This window comes from Leuciscus leuciscus (genome assembly GCF_965113295.1).
Source record: "Leuciscus leuciscus genome assembly, chromosome: 20".
Taxonomy (NCBI): Eukaryota; Metazoa; Chordata; class Actinopteri; order Cypriniformes; family Leuciscidae; genus Leuciscus; species Leuciscus leuciscus.
In genome coordinates, this window is record NC_138744.1 from 12929072 (window position 1) to 12951047 (window position 21976).

Here is a 21976-nt window from a genome sequence, read left to right on the forward strand (position 1 = left end):
AATAAAGTACATGTAGAAGCGGTCGAAGTCTCGGACGTGGAGCTCTCGTTTATATACTGTCTATGGGAGCTCTAGGCATCTCGAAAACACCGCGCTGATATTGATTCTCGTTTTAGTTCTCCTTTTGTATCCAAAGTCTGCTTGCCATGGTCCATAATGTTTGAACGAAACAACAACAGCGTGCAAATAGACATTGCGAACTACCGTCAGTCGCTTTGGTTACCAGCACCCGGTTCTTGTTGGTGGAAAAGGGGTATCAGAGGGCTCTGGTTCATAGCTCTGGTTGCCATGGCAGTACGAGCGGAAACCAGGGACAACGCGGATATGACGCCATTGACGGCGACAAAACGAAAATAAAGAAACGGGACGTTTCTCGAATTAAATTAAAAATTTCTCCTGGTTTGAAAGTTGTTGGAAACAGTCGGGATAATGTAAGTACACAACTAAAAAATATATATAACATAGATATAGTGATTTTTGCTATTTTTAAAGCAAAAAAGTTACATATTGTGGCTTTAACATGATGCAATTGTGTTTGAACATGAAACCTGATACAATGGTGTTAAATCAAAATGAATGGTTTAAACAAAGTGAACAACATCAAAAAATAAAATTTTTTGAGTGAGGAAGGGGGTGTCTGTGCAGGTTTCATACACAGTGTTATTTGTGAATATATTCACAAATAACACTGTCTAAACCCATGGGTACTTAACCCACACCAAAAAAAAAGAAAAAGAATTGTTTATCTGCTATTCTCCCTCCCCCAGACAAAACTACAAATGGTTCAGTCCAATTAGGGGTATGCTAATGCCCCTGTTTGAATCAGATGGACAGCATGAGACAAAAACAAAGTTTTGGGGGGAATTCTTACAAGAAATAAAAGGTAATTCTGACTGCAATTAAACAGGGTTGTGAAGTTAAAAAAAGAAGGAATAATTGAATTGAACAACATGTTGGAATATATGAATAACATAGTCAATTATAAACAGACAATTTTATAATTGTTACTTTTCTGAAATGAGATATCCTTGATGATGTATGCAGCCAACAAATGCAACCTCCTTGAGTCAGCTCCCCCTGGGAAAGTGGATCCCCTGGCTCCGCCTCCAGCTGCTGATCCCGTCGCTCCGCCTCGGCTCGCTGCCCTGACTCCTCCACCTTTGCTTCTCCCTCCCTCGGCTTCACTGGGCTCCCTCGGACCACCGGCTTCACCTCGCTCAGATGTCACCCATCCTGCGTCACGGACCTACAAGCCATCTGCTGCGCTCCTGCTCTCCACCCCTACAGCTCTGACTGGTTCCGCCCTCCCTCCGGCTATGCCTTGGCTCTCAGTCACTCCAGTTTTTCCTCAGCCCCCCGGTTCCACCTCAGGGGGTCATCCCTGCAGCTCCGAAGGCCTTCGGGGTTGCTTGGGTCCACCTGCTCTCTGTCTGCACCTAGGGCTCCACCACCATCGGCTCTGTCACCCTCGGTCATCGCCATGGTTGCGTCAAGGAGATCCCTGCCATGGGTTTCCATCCTGGCTGGACTCTGGGGTGCCACCTGGCTCCTCCTGCTCCAGGCTTCTCCCTGGCTCTTCCCACGATTTGTAACACCCTGGTTTACCCTGTCATCACCTCTCCTGGGTTCCTGTCCCCCACCTACTTCAAGTCCTCCACCTCAGCCTCCTCCCTCGTTGGAACTGTCAGTGCGAGGTCACTCCTTCCTGGGAGGGGGCGTACTGTTACAGTTATGTTCAGTTTGAGTTTGTTTTCTGTCTTTGCTTTCTTCCTATCTGTCAGTTTCGTTATTAGTTGGTTGGTTTCTCGTTTGATTAGTCATTCTGTTCAGCTGTGCAGGTTTCATTACCTTTGTTTATCCCCTCTAAATGCGTTCTATTGTTTCTGTTCCCATTTGTCCGGCCTTGTCTATGTATGATGGTTTTTGCATTGCCTGCTATCTCCTGTGTTACTCTGTGTGGATTATTCATTAAAGGCTTTTGACTTCCCTCATCTTCGTCGTGTGTGATCAACGACCTTTCGAGACAGTGTTTTCACTTGTCAGGGAATGGCTTTCTTCATTGTCTCTACCCATTAAACTAGAATAGAAAGTATTTTAACATCAAAAGAATTAATCGCTTTACCTTTAATTATACACACAACATAAATCTGTGGATTTAACTGAATTCTCATCAATGCCTTCTGGACATGCTGCCAAGTCAAGCAATGCAGTTCAAGAGGATGTCTGAAGTTATTTCAGTGATTAAACAAACAATCTTCTATATGCTGCCTCCCGCGCACAGCGTGTGCCTATAAAAAAAACAACAGCCTTCTGTCTTCCTTGCAAATTGAAATCCTATCACACGGTTTACCCACAAATTATACACAAATCGTACTTGAATCTAATCAATATTCAGAGGCATTCTCACATGTGAGGCCATGTATTTAATAATCGCGTAATGAGTCCCTTGCATAATGAGCATTTGTACAGCAGGGGGAGGTCAGCGGATGGAGACAGCGTATGTGAGGAAGGGTGTGTGTGTGAGGACAGTGCTTGTGGGCCTGGCTGGGGCCTTGAGGTGACATGGTGTTAATGAAATCAAAGCAGTAGGATGGATAGAGCTATTAATAAGAGTGTTAGAGGTCTGATGATCCGTAACACACCAGGAGCCTCTCCCACTCCTCCACCACCGCTGAACCGGTGTGCCTATGGACCTGCGCATCAGAGTCTGTCTCTGTTTACTGCCCAGAGCCGCACTACAGAAGACTAATTAGGCTGTCAGGGGACGCCAGCCCTCCCTTCTTCACTCTTGTGACAGCAATTAAAGGCAGAACAGGACGGCGGGGAAAGATTCCCTGCTCCCACAGGTGACAGCTACGATGACACCTCACTGTTCCTCAGGTGCGTTCTTCTACTGACAGTTAAACCAGACACAGCAGGACGGAAGGGTGCAAACTCAGAGTGACATCTGTGAGGCTTTTTGTAGAGGCGGCTATTTGTAGAAACAGCTTCGCAATATGGCTCCCAGCTCCCAGTAATAACTGAGACGCTCAACCCCACGCAAGCGCGGGTGTGGGAAAACAGAGGTGCAATCTGATGAGACAATCTGGACAATCTCTTTCAATCTGCCCAAACTGCTCAACCTAATCACATTCCGATGTGCCAAACATTCCCGGCTTGTTGTCAATGCTCTCGGTTGGCAGGCACTTCATGTACGCTTCTATCTAACTATACTTATCTTGTAGCGATACTTCACCAGAGCCTTTATTCCGCAAAACGTACATCTGCATGACAATAGGGCGCTGTCTGATTGATGCAATTTACATGGGATCCCTGACCTGAAGCGGCGTGTGTATACATATTCCCCTTCGTCCTTGGTAAAATGCTGGGAAGAAGAGAAGAGAGAACATTTGAGAATGCATGCGGGATCGTGTAGACATGCTCCCTTCAACCCTGCATATTCATTCCCTGTGACAAAGTAATCCTACCACACACCCTTTGCTATTTAAACGGCTTCAACCGATAAGAGCTACGACGACCTGCGGTTTCTTTGTTCTTCTCTATCATTGTCCACTTTGCAGTGTTGAAAATGAAATGGCTGCACAGAAAACACTTTTCTGAATAAAATGCAGAGCCAACAGCATAATGCTGTCAATGTGGGTATCACAAAAATCCATATATTTTATGAGAACCCATGCTGGCTTTAATGTCTCCACACCGGCGCTGCCATCCTGCGTCCCGCTGTGGGCAGCAAGAGGCAGGTCATTTAGTAGCCCAGAGAGGGTGTGGGAAAGAATGGACCCGCAGAGAACCTCAAACTGTGCTAAAAAAACTGATCTATACTACCTGTGAAGAAATAAGTAATGGCACTAACTCCCACCCTCCCTTTTCCACTTTCTCTTCAGCTCAGTTTTAATTTTTAAAGTACTTTACTGGCATGATCATTCTGCATAAAATAGCAATAAATCACATACAAAAATAAATAAATAAATGCACTTATAGATACAAATACCATTAAATTATTAAAAAAATTAAATAAAACATAAATAACAAAATAAAACAAATACATTTAAAAAAAACAAGTAAAACATTGAAAATATTAATAAAATAAATTACAACTTTAATATAAAATTTAATAAATGTAAAATAAAACAATTCATTAAATGAAATACAAAATGAAGATATTAAAATAAAATGATCTTTAACAGTGACTTAAATATTCAAATGCTTTGTTTAGACAATGAATTAACTAGTTGACATGGTGATTAGAGCAGTGATTGCTTTCTTTGGTTAGTTTACACAAGTGTCTCTCTCACACACAGAGCAAGCAGTAACATCCACTGTGTGTGTGTGTGTGTGTGTGTGTGTGTGTGTGTGTGTGTGTGTGTGTGTGTGTGTGTGTGTGTGTGTGTGTGTGTGTGTGTGTGTGTGTGTATCATTCAATCAGTTTGAATGATTCCTGTTATGGATAGAGAAGAAAATGTTTTGACGACCTCACTATCTGACCTCATTTATGGTTCACCTGCATCATAAACCAAAACAACAACTGAATAAATGTCCCTCTGTATATCCACAATGGTGAGGCTGTAACTGGTGGGAAAGTGTTTCTTGTGAGAGGATTACAGGCTTCTTGTTAACATTTTGCATTGATCAGGATTAAAATAAATGATTAAAAGACACTGTAACTGTGGGTAATTATCTGCACAATATAAACAAACTGGATGCATTGCACATTTCACAATCAAATGATTGGGTTTATTTATCTGCCATTAGTAGTTTATTAATATGTTTTTATATTTGCAGGAATCTTAAAGATACGGAGATGGATGAGGCTTTTGGGCCTCAAACAGGAAATGCTCTGGAAAGGTTTAGAATGTTCCAGACCACGGGTCTGTGTGCCAATAACAACCAGGATCAGAAGAAAATATTGGTCAGTTTATATATGTGGGTGAGTAATAACTGTAATCAGCAGACTTCAATAACATGTGCAGACTTCAAAGTTATAACTGCATGGGACAAAGCTAATGGAGGTCCCCTAAGATCATGTTGAAGTGGGCATATCCATTGGCATAAAGTTATTAAAGCAATAAGCCATGAGACACTGTGGGGATTTTACTCTGGTAAATGGTTGTTGTTAGGCATGACTGTAACTTTTGGCCTCTTGTAGCTTATTGTTTTTATAAACTGGCAATATGATAAAAGGTGCTAATGCTCAATAGTTTGATAAATAAATATAGAAAATATAAAATAAATGCACATAACATTTACAAATATTCCATAATTATTACATAAACACTATATGAATCAAAAGTTGGGGGTCAGTATCATATTTTTATATAAAATAAATGAATAATTATATTCAGCAATTATGCATTTCAGCAATTATGCATCAAATTGATCAAAAGTGACAGTAAAGACCTTTACAATTTCAAATAAAAAATTTCAATAATTCTTTTGAACTTTCTGTTCATCAGAGATTTCTGCAAAAAAGTATCACGTTTTCTACAAAAGTACTAAGCAGCACAACTGTTTTCAACATTGAAACTAATAAGAAAAATCAGCATATTAAAATGATTTCTAAAGGATCATGAGACAATGAAAACAGTAATGTCTTCTGAAAATTCTGAAAATAATACCTTTATTTTACTAAATTTATTAAAATAGTAAACAACTATTTTTATTTTATTATTACAATTCCACTGTACTTTTATTCAAATAAATGCAGCCTTGGTATACGAAATTTCTTTCAAAACATCGTACTAAACCTAAAATTGTGAAAGGTTGAGCATATTTAATATTTAATTATTCATTTTATAGATTGTATATATAATAATTATACATCAAAAATAACCTATAGGATGTTTGTGGTTTTCAGATTAATTGATTTAATGTGCAGTCAGCAAGTTTTTTACCACAACTTCAAATGAAACTAATCTGATCAGATTTTTTTTGCTAAAATTATTCATTTAATGAGCCAAATGATATATTTCTTATGACTTTGTCTTAATCAATTCACTTAGTACTTTCATTAGTACAAGGTTTGAAGCTTCCTCTTAGCATTGTACCATCTCATCATCTCATTTTGCCATTAAAGTGAAGTGTTTCAATAAAACAGCACATCTGCTCAGTATGGCAGTCCCTGGATGAACCCGAATCTTCAAAAGCAAAATGTCAGCGTCCTCAATTCTCTTTGCTCTCTGTTGGTGTTCTGAGTCCTCCATTAGTTTATGTGTCAAAACACTAGTGATAGCCACGATCAATCTCACTTCTCTCAAAATCTTTTAAAGCTTGGTGTGTGGTTAATTACCAATTAGGTGATTAGACTTTAGGGGTGCGGTAATAAGGCCTTTGACTTCACCGCTCTATATCATTGTCGATGCCATTGAACTTACATTACAGAGACATCTCTGGGGCTACATAAAACACTCCTCCATCACACTCCTCCATCACTGCAAGGCAACTACAAAGCACAAATAGCATTTCTGCACAATATAACAGAAGATAGTTTTAAATTGCATGAAAATATAGCGTGAAAATGATGGAAATACACTTGTAGAGCAACAGAGAGTGGACATTTTTCTTGCACATAACAAACAACATTTGTATTTTTACATTAATCACATATCAGAAAAAAAGTAAAAAAATAAAAGTCAAGTGTGACCACCATTATACATCAAATGCACATGTGACAGAAACATTTTCATATTATACCCATTAAAGCTGCTAGCTGTGAATCTATTTATGCGTGCAAGACAATTTGAGCATTTCAATGTTAATATTTTAACCTAATAAAAGCATTGGACTTTTAATGGGCCTTCACCACTATCTCTGGTTTACAAAGCAGAGAGCTAATGCATTTTGGAGGTGGAGAAATGATATGTACATACAATGGCCCCTGCAGGAATCCTCAGTGTTACCCGATGAAATTTGTGCTGTTGTTCTGTCATTAACTTGTCCATCCCTCTCTTTAGTTGTTCTCATTTTGCTAATGCTTTCAGCAGACTGTGACCCATCCAACCCCGCTATCCGAGCACAAACACTATACTGCACTCATTTTCACAACTAAGCGCATCTCTTTATATCAGCACCATGGTGGGCGAAAGATTAATGTATCATCACCCCCTTTTTTTTTTATAAATCAGACTGAATTACCTACAACAAAACTCATACACCCTGTTGAGTACATGTTAATGCACTAGCACTTGTTTCAGAGTCAAAATGCAAACTCATCAGCTACTGCCTAACCGGTAAAAAGTTAATATATTGCATATAATGGCAACTTATCTTTTCCTTGGATAAGACCATGTTTAATGACAATTTCTTGCTCAGATTATGCTATTTTATAACTAAGGGCTCTTTTTATCAACTTTTTCTCAGATGTTTTCTCTAAAACTCCTTTGGAAGAAAAAAAAAAGAAAAAAAGATTACTGTTTCCAAGTAGCTGCACAGTTCTGAATAAACTGAGATTCACATTTAAAAAAAAAAAAAAATAGAGATCACGAGTCTACCACGATTCTGAACAACAACTAAATAAAATAACATGTAATTTAGTAGAGGTTCTAACAAAATGTAAATTTCTGCAGTCTATATAAAAAATTAATTGGATAATTTTTTGGGGGGAAAAAGGGGTTTGAATTAACGATTACTCAATCATAAAGACTCTACCTAGTTTCATTACTGCATAAATCAGCATTTTTTAGCAAATCTCTTGAATTAAAGATTCAGTGACAAATAAATTTTTTAACAGTCAACGATGTAATTGATACAATGTTTATTTGAAGTATCAAGTTACTTTCAAAAGGTGCTTTACTCTATTTTGATTGCTACCAAGCACAGATTTGAATGTTCTGCTGTAATCTTACTTGTTAAAGGTTTAATAGACATAGCTGAATCGTTGTCATTTAGGAATAAGATCACATGGGTGTTTGAATCAGGATTGCGACCTTTTAATGATTAATCATGCAGTTTTACTATAAAAGTATACTTTGGTTTTTGAAAGAATGTGTTGAAAAATGTTCACTTTTGATATCAGGGCAAAGTTTGAGACATTGTAGAGATCTCATCTGGAACTCATATGAGATTACTGGACCTCAGAAAAACAATCAATACGCTCTATGCACGAACGCTGCTGACGTATTTCCCGTAGAATCTCAGCCAGCGTCTTACTTCCGCATAGCGCGTTCTATAGCGAAGTGTACTAGTGGCAAAACTTTCATAAAATTCATTTTCTCAGAAACGGAGACAACGATTTTAGAAACCGATTCGCTAGTCGGATTTTGCATGATATGAAAGAATACTCACTCTCAACGTTGTCGATATAGCTCAAAATATAATTTAAAGCCCTTGTCTTTCTTACTCTTAGGTGTGACAGCTAACTTCCTGACAATATTGTTAACATCATTCACGTTAACCGCTGGAAGTTCTTGTAAACAGCGAGTGTAATTTACCATTATCTCCACCGAATGCAAAAACGGCTTCCGACGCAGCACCGGATGTAACTAGGTGGGCTGAGACAGAACGTGGAAGCGATCGTGCATAGAGCCTATTTGCTCTCTTATCGAGGAACAATAGAGAGCCTAAGTCCCTCCCCTCCGCTTCCGGCTCATGGGACCTTATTTTGGAAAAAATATGTATGGTAGTCAATGGCGAGAGACAACTTATCTTTTTATTCCGTCTGAACTGTGCCCTGAATTACACATATGATGTTTGTCAATTTAAAAGATAATTATGAAAGTCAAGAAAGTCGCAGTTTGTCATAAAACAGAAGAGTAACATTTAGTTTTATGTGAAAATCGCTCAATGAACTACATCTCTCGTCTCGCACTATGTACGTATGTGTGCAGTCTGGTACAAAACACTCAGGCATGACGGCGTAACGTTACGGTTATAACGTAAGACTATAGAAAAAATGACAGACGTTAGCTTCAGTAAAGTTAGCTTCATTCATTGAGAGAAAAGGTATGACATCACATGTGCGCCTTTTGGGTTTGTACTAGTCTTTGTAATTACATATTTTCAGTCTTATACCTCAACAGTTTTACATCAAACTGCGACTTTCTTGACTTTAAAATGTATCTTTTAAATTGACAAACATCATGTGTAATTCAGGGCACAATTCAAACGAGATCAAAATATTTGTTGTCTCTCGCTATTGACTACCATACAATATTTTTCTAAATTAAGGTCCCATGGTGGTCCACCGGAAGGGGAGGGACTTAAGCTCGCTATTGACCCTTTGCAGGGAGTTTGATTGACAGGCGATCTGACCAATCATAATCCGCCATCCGCCGAATCCGCCATTTTTGTCCGACAAAGCAGTCAGGAGAGTTAGTAGATTAACATTGGAGGTTTTGAACTTGAAAAACAGTGTGTACTGACGTCTTTCCGCGGTTAAAACAACATTCCTTCTTATGTTCATTCATGTTTATTTGATGCTATAAATTAACTAGAAGGAAGAGATGATCGGTTCACGAGCAGCTTTAACCGAGTTTAACAGTGATCTGTCAGACACATTAAAGAGTCACAAAACGGTATTTATTGTTTACATTTCTTTAAAAAATGATCAAATTGGAAAGGTGAGACTTTGTTTCATATCAGAAGTAACTTGGTCTGTCCTGTCTGTCAGCGCATTGTCAGTGTCCTCTCTGCTCCGTGATGTATGTTTCACTGCGTGAGAACATGGTGTTAGAGCAGTGTGTGGCTTGTCGGACATAGCAACTGTAACTAAAGGGGGCGGGTCAATTGAGGTATTAAATAGACCTCATTTGTGATTTTTCTCGCCTACAGATTTGATCAAATCTGTAACTTGACAATTGGACTCTGCAACCCTATGTTGGGTAAGCTGGACTCTATATATAAACCTCAAGCTTTAGATGGAGTTTGTTTCAGGTGCGCTGAGGTTGGAGAGAGCCTGTGCAGACAGGCAGGGTGCCAGGTTCACCTGCTCCCTCTGCCTCTGCAGCAGATGCCAGATGGGCTGTTGGTCGAATATGGTTCTACAAGCAGGAGGTCTGTAATCCGTGGAGACTGACGGTGGTTTATTGTGAATGACTAGAAGAGTGACAGAAGAGGAGATTTATTCAAGCGGAAGCTAACAAAAACATTATGCTACGGCTACCAGGACCTTTTGAGAGACTTTTGGCATTTTATTAGACAAAAAGGTGGAGTACTGAGGCAGTGTAGCGTGATACTAAACACCAGGACTCTTAATGTTGGTGGTAATAAGAGTTGCACTTTATGCTGATTAGATACCACTGTTTTTAAATGAAACCCATGATGCCACAGTCTGTTTCTCACCATGATGCTAATGAACTAATTCTCCTCGTCATTTATTCGTTCTTCATTTGGCAGACAGTGTACGGGTACCTTCCCGCCCCCTTGATTGTGAAAGGCGAATTCAGTTGGATGCACATGATTTTTCAGTGTTAAAACCTGCCTATTATTACATTAAAAAGATAAAAATATTATTCCATACATATTATATTCTTTACTGTTTAGGGTCAGTAAGATTTATTTTATTTATTTTTGAGAAATTAATACTTTTTTTCAGCAGGGACGTATTAAATTGATCAAAAGTAACAGTCAAGATATTTATTTATTTATAAATAAAGATTAATATTTCAAATAAATGCTTTTGAACTTTCAATTCATCAAAGACTCCTGAAAAAAATTACAGTTTCCACAAAAATATTAAGCAGCACAAATATATGATAATAATAAGACATAATTCTAGAGCACCAAATCAGCATATTAGAATAATTTCTGAAGGGTAATGGGACAAATCATCCAAATCAAAATAATCTTTATTTCTAAGATTATTTATAATATTTGTGTATATTTTGAGTAAAAAAAAAAAATTGCAATACCATTTTAAGCTAGTTGTGTTTATGTTTGTCACACATTTTTCAAGCAGACTCTTACAATCCTACCTGCTCTCTGTCTTTAGTTGTGGTGATCTGTAAAGCTCCATACTAATGAGAACACTATACAAATAACAAGAATATACCAGACTCCATCTGCCTCATGAGAAATCAGTTGTATTTATGAGAGCAGAGCTCCTATCCTGACTGCATAGTCATTATGCACAAAGAAATATATAAAAATTCTGTAGCCAAGCTCTTGTTGTTCATTGTTAGCTTCTGTTTATAGTCACACTGCAGATGGGGAACTGCCAAACCTGCACTAATTCTACCAGTGTAATTCGGAGCGGAAAGCAGAACCACAAATCAGGGTGACAGCAACATTCAGCAGCAGCTCTGTAAAAGGCCCTTGCTGCCTCGCTAAGGACAATCGGCTGAGATGTGGTAAATTGCGTCTCTTGAAACAGCCTGAATTAAAGGAAGTTGGCAGTGCTTTAGGGCTCAAATTACTTCATTACTCACTATAGATATCGGACGAAGACTTTGCTAGAGGAGGGAAAGAGGGAGTCCAAGATTAAGGAGCTCAGTTGAGAGGAAGACAGGCTGAAAAAACAGCATACACTTTCTCCGTGTGTTAAGAAAGTGGCTTAGATGCAGATTAGGCCTATTTCTGGACTAAAAGGATTCTCAGTGCAAATTATAGGCTGACTGTGTCAATTAGAATAAGGATAGAATTACTATATAACTAGAAACCATTCCTTCGGTATGCTCTTGCTGATAATTGGGCTTTCATTTCAAGCTCTGTGTTCATGATGTCCTGTAGTTTTGTGAATTAGTTGTTTTATAAAGAACATTTAGCTAAGCCCTCGCATAAATTCACAAAATTTGAAATAATTTGTTTATTAATATATATACAAATTGTCTTATTAAAATTTCAAGGAAGCAATACCGGATGCTAAGAACCAAAGCTATGCTAAACATCTTGAATATTATGCAAGCATATGTAAGAGTAAAAAAGATGAATGTAAACTTAACTAAACAAATATGAGTCACTGTTTGCCTCACAACATGATGATGAGGCAATAATTAACATTTTTAGGATCTCTCAAGCTGTGCCTGCAGTGGTCACAACTCTCCCCGCAATAAAACACACATGACAAACAGAATGAATGTGAATTTCTCTGTTTGGAAAGAAGTCTACACTTTATATAGAGCTGTAAATGTGGAAGCACATAAACACAAACTTGCTAAGCCTGGAGCAATCGATGTTAATAATAATAATAAAAAAACAGAACTCTCTTCTAGAGTTGGCCTCAGATTTATATTGCCCATTCATCCGCTCCTCATTTTTGGTCTCTCTCTGTGTCTGTCTTGCCCTCACTTTCTCAGTCTTTCTGTTTTTGTCACAGTTGGGTCCCATTAGAGAGCTGTTCGTGCATTGGCATAGCCTCAGGCCAGCCAATAAAGGACTTAAAATAATAAGGAACAAATGTTCTTGAGCCAAGGCTGTGTTAGATGGCTTGAGGAAGAGGTAAAGGTGCAGACACAAAGTCCCTGACTATGCACAGTTGTCTTATGCAATAATTAAAAGCGCTCAAAAGATTTATATAAATATGCTTAGTTATCAAATATTTTTTTTCCCCCTCTTGTAAAGCAGAGAATATGTGCTAACCAGAATCTGTCAACAAAGCCAGTTGCTGTCAGGCCACTGTGTTGATGCACGTCCAAATCTTCCCACATTTGTTTTTACAACCAGAACATGAATTTCCAGCATAGCACTTGTGTACCTAATGTCTGTCAGAATGATAGAAATGTTTCTTCACATTCATATTCAAGAGTAAAAATGTCTTATGCAAGACATTGCAATGATGAAAACTTCAAATAGCCGACAGTTAGAATTCAGTAAAATACGAAAATTGAGTAGTCATTTATCATAAAATTATGCAGGTGAAAGCTGGTCCCTAGTGTGCTGAACAGATCTGACTTGTTTGGCTTGAGGAAAGTCATAGGAAAGGATTGTCACAAGTTGGTCATTTCATAAGTAGGATCATGTAGAACTAAACAGCCTGCTATTCCAGCTAGCTGTGGAATGCTAATGGCGGACAAGTGAAAAGAACCACTCATCTCGACTATAATGAGTCAAACAAGACCTAAACTTGAACCTAAGCATCCGTGATCACCCATTCTTTTGTTTTACACATTTCTGAGAAATTTGACTATTAAAAAAATGTTTAGTGTTATAAAGTACTTACAACAAGCTTGAGCATGAGCAATAGTCTGAAACATAAAACAAAATGTACTCTTTACAAGCTAACAATAAACATTGATAGGAAAAAAAGCACATTGTAATCTTAATATGGAGTTGATTAATCTCCTATCTCCTCATCACATATTCTATTTCTAGTTCATCCTTCAGTTCCACATAGTTCCTCATCTTCACATATTCCTATGTGTTTACAAAAATATGCACACACAAAAAAATGCATTATTATTAGTTATTGGTTTGATCAGTATTGTGCTCAATACAACACATTCATTCATGAACCATATCAACACATTTATTTTTAGATCACTATTTTTCTCATATATATATATTTTTTTATATTCGTGATATATATAGAAATGTCCCATTTATTTTCATAACTCCTGTCCTCAAGATGGCGACACGTTCTAAGAGTTAAACCACAAAAACTAACATATATTTCTTCACTGTAAAAAAAAATTACATCCCCAAGTCAAAAATTTCTAGTGACTGATAACATCTAAATTTGTCTGACGTATTATTTCTCATTGAGCCAATGTTAACAGACTATTGCAACAAGAATTGCACTTGGGCCAATTAAAAAATTTAGATGTGACCAGTCACTAGAAAAGTTTTTTACAGTGTTCATACAACAATAAAAATGTAATATTCTTGTCAGGTAAGAATTTGTTATGGATAGCAAATATTTATAATTTTCATTTTCTTTTTCTTTTTCTTTCTCTCTTTTTTTTTGTGCAAAATTACTTTTGGACTTTTGTATGTATAAATATTACATTTAAACATTACATTTTGTCTTGCTTTTCACCCCCACGTTCTTACCACTGCTTATTCTGCTTATTTTATTAGTTATTTGAGTTATTATTTATTTTGTAGGAGCACCAATCATGTGTAGCAAATTCTCCACTTCACCTCACCTTATCTGTATCTCTATCTGCTGTTCTGTTTATTACTTGAAACCCTCATAAAAATAAATAAACATAAAATCTAATAAGAAAAAAATAGGACGTGTGAAACTCATCAGCAAGATCTGAAATCATTTTAGCTCTAGTGTGTAGTCAGCATGAATGCTTCATGCTCAGTTGAGTTCATCTCATATTTTCTCATTCAGCAAATCCCATCGCTGCATAATGAAAACACACATTTATTAGTTTGATTCAGGGCAAGCAAAGCAGTTAGTTTCACAAAAACAACTGCAAAATCTTTTTTTTTTAAATGAAGTTGAGTTGTACTGATGTACTCATGTCATGCAGCATGCTAACACAAGAAAGAGACTGTGTGGTTTCAACCCAGAGAACAGAAGACGCCAGAGAACCGCCATCTGGGCCCAACAAAGAACTGTCATAAACGGCCCGGGAGATCCATGTAAATTACTAACCCAGCCATCTTCCACTAACACAGCCTGTTTTCAACTTTTTTATGCTTTGAACAGGGAAATGCGAGAAAGAGGTTGTCAGTGGCAGAGTGTGGGATTTTGTTATTGTTGTTGTTTTGCATCCACAGCCCTCCATCTTTTGATGCTTGTATTTATGGACTGTTTCATACTGTTCAGTAATGAATGAATATTTAACTGACAGTTTTAAGAGATTTGAGTTCAATTGTACTGATCCTGAATGTTGCCTAGGAGATCCTGATCAAGAAATATAGCAGAATAATGCTGATAGAGGGACAGATTAACGCATAGGCCTACCGGGCACGTGCCCAGGGTACTAGACTTAAACACTTAACCACTAAACGAATACTCAATGAGAAATTGGACCGCCGCACCGCTTCCAACCACTCTCCCCTTTTTTAAATTACATATTGTTCAACAATATTGAACCAGCTTAAAGTCGTCAAGAAATGATAGTGACTTTTTGTGACCATATAGGCTGTAGAAAAAGATAAACAACGTGTCTCTGCTTCCTTTCACTGTAGAAAAATTAAGCTAAAATGTCCCAGAAATGGCCATTGACATCTTGCGCCAATGATGTCATTTGGAGCCCGGGTCTGCGGAGTAGTGATTGTGAGGTAGAGCCGAGGTATCAAGGTCCCGCCATAATCTCACAGACTCAATCGCAAGCACTCTGTCAATCATGATGTTACATCCCTTTTTATAGCATCAAATAACAAACTAAAACCAAACTTATTAGAAAAATTAAGACTTGATACATCAGACAGGACAACCCGATCTCACGGCAAATTTTACGAGGTGGTTAATTCGTACAAATTCAAACGACCTCACTCGTATGAATTCGTACAATTTTTGCTAAATTGTAAATATTTTACAAGTTGCCCAATTCGTATGAATTCGTATGAATGACCTACCCCTGACACCACCCCTAAACCTACATGGGGTTCAGACAAATCGAACGAATTCGTATGAATTTCACTTGCACGAATCGGTCGTGAGATAGCGTTGGACCAACCTGATCTCACGGCAATTCGTACGAATTTTACGAGGTGGCTAATTTTCATCCGACCTCACTCGTAATCATTCGTACGATTTTTGTTAAATCGTAAATATTTTACGAGTTGCCAAATTTGTATGAATTTGTACGAATTACCTACCCCTGACCCCACCCCTAAACCTACCCATCACGTGGGTTTAGACAAATCGAACAAATTCATTCAACCTCACCTCACTCGTACGATTTGTCTAAATTAGCCACCTTTTAATCACTCTTACGAATTCATACGAATTGGTCGTGAGATAGCATTGGTTGGACAGGAACAAGAATTGTCAGTTTGGATTTCACTGTGACTTTAAATTCTGTCTCTCTGCTTTGGTTTATAAGCAAGAAAACATATGAAAATTTCCAGGACAGACTTTCAAGTCAAATCTTGACATTCGCATGAATACAGGTCATGTAGCGGTCAGCAAAGGCATGCAAATGTTTGTGAAGAGGTGCGTGTGTGGTATCTCCAGATACCCAGACAACTTAATCAGATTCTCCTGTCTGGATTTCCCAAGCTGGCTGTCCAGTATCTTTCAGCTGTCCGCAAGCTGTTTTAATGCATACATATTCAGACACTCCAGTGTGAGTCTTTTGGATACTAAGTCATTTGAGGCTGTGACCACATCGAACGAGAGACAGCCGGTAAAAGCAACGCAGAAGAGCATCCACAGGTACTTCCAGCAGAAGTGCGTGAACGCTGACAGAACAATGAATCCTGGTCAATCACGACTGAAACAGCCAAAACCTTTCAGAGAAAACTCACCTCAGCCACCTCCACATAAAACCGACATGTCACCAGGCGGCCTCGCTTCTATTGGACATAAACTGACACCCAGCAACAGCTCCTGAGCCGAGACGGTTCCACCTTATTGCACAGCCTGTTTGATTTATGTTCTTTCAAACACTGTTTGGGTTTGATACATTTCTTTTCTCGCACCTGACAGCTGACTGAAAGAGCGTTCCTCAAGAAACGTGTGCTGGGTGGGAGGTGTCGGCTTTCTTGCACAATGGTGGAACAGGATAATTAAGTTTGATTATTGAGCCCAGAGGAATTTACGTCTTTATATTGTTATTATGAGCATTAAAATTACGACAGATCGACTGTTTGCAAGCTGAACATCAGTTCTGCTAAATCATTAGCAGGGTGTGACAAAACTGCTAATTGAGTATACATTTAATATAAAGTTTTTTCTTTTCTTTCAGCTGCTGTCTAGTATAAGAGTTTGATTCCAAAACGCAATAAATCCATTTTGATTAATTTGAGTAAAAATGTGTTTTCTTTACCAAGAAAGTGGCAAGATGAAAACCACTATTTTCTGTTTCAAACTTTCACATAGCATTTTTAGGTAATAACATAAAAAATTCAAATCCAGATTTTGAGGAATTTTGAGGAGCAATGAATAAAAATCACATTCATATATTATTTAATATAGATCTGATAATTTCATCAATTTTAATAGAATTTCCTTTCATACCTTCAAACATCAGATCTAATCAGACCTTCAGACCAGGCTTTGTCAGGCCACCATTCAAATTGTGCGTTCAAGTCATGTCAGAAAGATCATATTCACGAGTTGAACACACATGAACACAAAGTCATAATTACGAGTTGACCCCTGGGTTTCCAAATTGGAGGTGTGTCAGTGAGAAAACATGGTGGACACAATGGATGCATTGGCTGTGTCTGAAATCGCATAAACTCAAGTTGGTACTTATTTTGAATAAGTACAGTAATTACTTTGTAACAGCTAAACAAGTATAGTATGAATGTGTGTAGTATGAATGTAATCCTGATGCACTTCATTTACTATGTTGTAATTATCATGTGACCTACCAGCGTAAAAAAGATCCTCTTCTGTTGCCTCATGGGATAGTAAAATGTTTATCATATGCACACAAGGAAGTACAGTAATAAGTCATACTTATTTCCTACTCTTTTATGAGAACTGTGAATTCAGACATACCTATACTGTTTTTTGCCTAGCAAAGTATGTGATTTCAAATAAGCCTATAGTCTGTATTGATGGTAAAGTTATATTGAAATGATTTTTTTCATTTACAAAAAAAAAAACCTAGCCAAATGTACAAAATATGACAAAATTAAAACCTTCATAAATTGTATAAAAACATAAAAAGCAAAACTACACCTCATCTGCATTGTTTATTCATTTTTATAGAAGTTATAGAAGTAAAAATCTTGCTGTATATTTAGTAGAAAAGGTACATTGCCATCTTGCTATACCTGACGTCACAACTGAGACATCCCAAATCGTAAAGTAGGATTTCTTTTGTCTTTATAAACCTTTCTTTTCTAGTTAAAATTATATGAATTGTTTTAAATGTTGGTTCATTTTAATGTACTTTCTTAAATTCAAATTCAAATTGCAATTCTATTGTATATCAATTTTGTACAATTTAAAGGGGTGGTTGATTATGATCTCACTTTTCTAACTTTCGTTAGTGTGTAATGTTGCTGTTTGAGCATAAACAACATCTGCAAAGTTCCAACGCTCAAAGTTCAAAGCAAAGGAAGATATTTGCTTTTAAAGAAATTGTTTTTTAAGGACTACAACAAACGACTGGTAGGGACTACAGACATTCCTCCCGGGTTAGTGACATCACCAACCCTAAAATTTGCATAAACCCCGCCCCCGGGAAAACAATTGATTAATTATCATGACAGAATATGCTAATCAATGACTAGAAGATATAGTTAACTCCACATCAGCTGCATAAATTCTTCAACTAACCATTCAGAAATGTCCTGTTGCTTTCTACATGTTGTCACCTTGTCTGACTCCGGTTTGAACATAAAAGGCTAAAAGTTTAGAAATTTTCAGTGCATGTCTGTGTGAGGTAAAAGGACACAAGCTGTTGAAGCTCTGCCCTCTGTGACGGAAGCAGCAGCTCATTTGCATGTAAAGGGACACACACAAAAACGGTGTGTCTTTGCTAACCCTCAAAAAGTGACCATTTTAACATGCTATATAAAAATATCTGTGGGATATTTTGAGCTAAAACTTCACATACACACTCTGGGGACATCAAAGACTTATTTTACATCTTCTGAAAAGGGCATTATACTATGGAAGCAGATTAGTCTCAAATATAATTCACGCAAAAAACATGATTCACAAATGCGTAGACAATTTCACATGCATGAAACCTAATTCACGTGAACACAAAAAAAAAATCCACGTGCGTGAAAAAAAAATATATTCACAAAAAGCAATTCACATGCGCAAAATAAAATTATATACTCATAAAATACATTTCACAAATGCAAAACACAATTCGTAGATATACAACTGTGCACAAAAACCTTTGAATGTTTAAAATGTACGAGTGTATCCTTGCATTTGAATGTGCAAATCGTCATTCACGTACGAATCGCCTTAGATATGTGTGTGTGTGTTTTTGAGACTTTGCTGGCAGCATAACACTCGTAACACAGAGCAGTCGTACTCTTTAGCCAATCAGATTTAAGCTTATCAATCGACCAATCAGTATCACGTGAGGGCGGGCCTACCTACATGTTACGTCATCAGCTTTCGACCAGTTCATGGCTGAGCAGAGGTAAGTGCAGTTAATCGTTCATTTCTGTGTTTAGAAGTTAGAGATCATTTGAAGCAATAGTTTATTAACTGCTGTTTAGTCCACATGTGAATATAAACATTTATTTTTAGTATTGATGGATTTTCATGTCCTGTCCACCACACATTCAACCTATGATAATGTATGTAATGACGTGCATATATAGGAGACATGTTTTGATCTGCATATATTATGTAGTTTTATTGTTTCAGATTTCCAAGACAGATGATGTATGAAGTTGCAGACAACCAGTACTGTGGTCTTACCATTTCTACTGTAATTCATTGAAAACAGTCATGTTGCAAGCCATCCATTTTGACAGTTGTTTCAACAAGTGGTTGAAAGTGATGCATTGTTACTGTATTAATTTGTCTCCTGCGGACTATATGTACACGCTTTAGGAATAAAGCCTGGCTATGCATGCATTATTAAATGTTCTTGTAAGAATTAAAAGATTCAGACATAGTTCAATTTGAAGTTTCTGAATCCTTTGGGAATAAAATATATAAAATGACTTGATCATGATTAATGTTCCTGTTACATATGAAGATCATGAACTGACAGTCTAAACTGTGAAGCACAATATTCAGTACAGAGAAATATACGTCTCTTCAGGAGTTGTGAGATCCAGTCAGAGTGTACTTTGCTTTTAGAGTATATAAATATAAGTGCAATACATCAAGTGAAAAGTTAAAAAATGAATTGTGTTCAGTCCGGTCATCAGTAGACCTCTCTGTTAGGACATATAAGATTTTGTCCTGATATTTAAAGTACTAAAACCCTATAGTACAAGAGTTGCAGAGTCAGACAGAGGACGTGGGAAATTAAGTGATGGTATTTGAATAGAGTTTACTGAGTAATCTTAGTCGCATAATCTTAATTGCCTCTCTATGATAAGTACCTTTGTCTCATCAGCATAAAATCAGATTTGCCTATTTTACTAGGCAAAGTAAAATTAATGCTTCACAATATTGTCCTGAGACCTTAAGATGACAATAAAAAACCTTATTTAAAAACCTTGCAATGACAATACAGCACAAAACATAAGGAAATGCATGTTGAATATATTGCTAACACTCTACAATATGGTACAATTTAACATTAGTTCATGTATTAACCATGAGCAATACATTTGTTGCTGTGTTTGTTAATCTTTATTAACATTAGTTAAAAATACAGCTGTTCATTGTTAGTTTACAGTGCATTTAATAATGTTAACAAGATTTTAATGAAGTATTAGTAAATGTTAACATTAACAAAAAATAATAAAGGCTGTTCACGTGCAGTTCATTATTAGTTCATGTTAACTAATGAAACGTTTTAATAAACTGTTACCAATTAAGACATAAATAAAAAATAAATAAAAAAGTATAAAAGAGAATAAAGAAAAAACATGAATTAAGATGTTCGTGACTGCTATCCAGATGTCACACCAAAGGTGAGTAATCCTGATAAAATGCAGGGAAACAAGTGTTAATAATAATTTAACATCATACACAAATGGCAAAAAACACTGGTTGCTCATTAAAATAGGTCTATTCACTATTTAAAGAACAATCTCGATGGGTATTGACCACAGATGATTGTTTTGCAATCATTAGCGTGATTGTAGCTGTGAGAGCTGTCTGTACCTTCAGCTAAAATACAACAGAACAAGCATCATTCTTCTTCATTTTTGACACGATATGGGACATCTGATTACAACAACACTTGCTTACATCAGTTAATAGTTCATAAACTATTGCTTCAACTGATCTCAAACTTCTTTAACTTCAGTTAACACAGAAATGAACGATTAACTGCACTTACCTCTGCTCAGCCATGAACTGGTCGAAAGCTGATGACGTAACATGTAGGTAGGCCCGCCCTCACGTGATACTGATTGGTCGATTGATAAGCTTAAATCTGATTGGCTAAAGAGTACGACTGCTCTGTGTTACGAGTGTTATGCTGCCAGCAAAGTCTCAAAAACACACACACACATATCTAAGGCGATTCGTAAGTGAATGACGATTTGCACATTCAAATGCAAGAATACACTCGTACATTTTAAACATTCAAAGGTTTTTGTGCACAGTTGTATATCTACGAATTGTGTTTTGCATTTGTGAAATGTATTTTATGAGTATATAATTTTATTTTGCGCATGTGAATTGCTTTTTGTGAATATATATTTTTTTTCACGAACATGGATTTTTTTTTTGTGCACGTGAATTAGGTTTCATGCATGTGAAATTGTCTACGCATTTGTGAATCATGTTTTTTGCGTGAATTATATTTGAGACTAATCTGCTTCCATATTATACCACCCCTTTAAAAACTGAACTTGAATTTAAAAAGCATCAATCCTCAGTTCATTTCTGAGTTGAGAACAACCCTGACTCTGAGAACGTTTCTTATTTAATCATCTCCAAATTGGGTTTCTGAATACAACCAGACTGATGTTTTTTTGTTTTTTGTTTTGTTTTTACTGCAACACCTCGTGTTGGATCATTATGTCCTGTACTTTCTCTGTACAAATATTGGCCTTAAAAGGGCTGGATTCATCTCAGTGTAAAAATAGGTACTCTTTTATTTATTTATTAGCTAATGCATTAAATCATTGCAATAACAATGTGAGCTGGAAAGCTTTCTGAGAGCATTTCATTTTGTAATGGTACACATCAACTCGAAAACATCATGTTATACATAAAGGGACTAATGCCTGGCTCACACTACAGGAGTTTTAAAATCCTAACCGATTTTGAAATCTGGTTGCAGCACACACTTAAGGAGAATCTTTGCAGATTTTCTTCCCCCAAATCTTAAACATGCTCACACTACAAGGTTTGAAAATCGCGGTGCAC

General features: G+C 37.0%; 1 long non-coding RNA gene across 1 annotated transcript in view; it reads left to right on the forward strand.

The window, feature by feature from the left end:
* LOC309483787 overlaps nt 1-21976 on the forward strand; it is a 67282-nt gene that overhangs the window by 15054 nt on the left and 30252 nt on the right. The window contains exon 2 of the long non-coding RNA XR_014200645.1: nt 4783-4927. This is a non-coding gene — a long non-coding RNA (uncharacterized lncRNA). The remainder of the gene's footprint in view (nt 1-4782; nt 4928-21976) is intronic.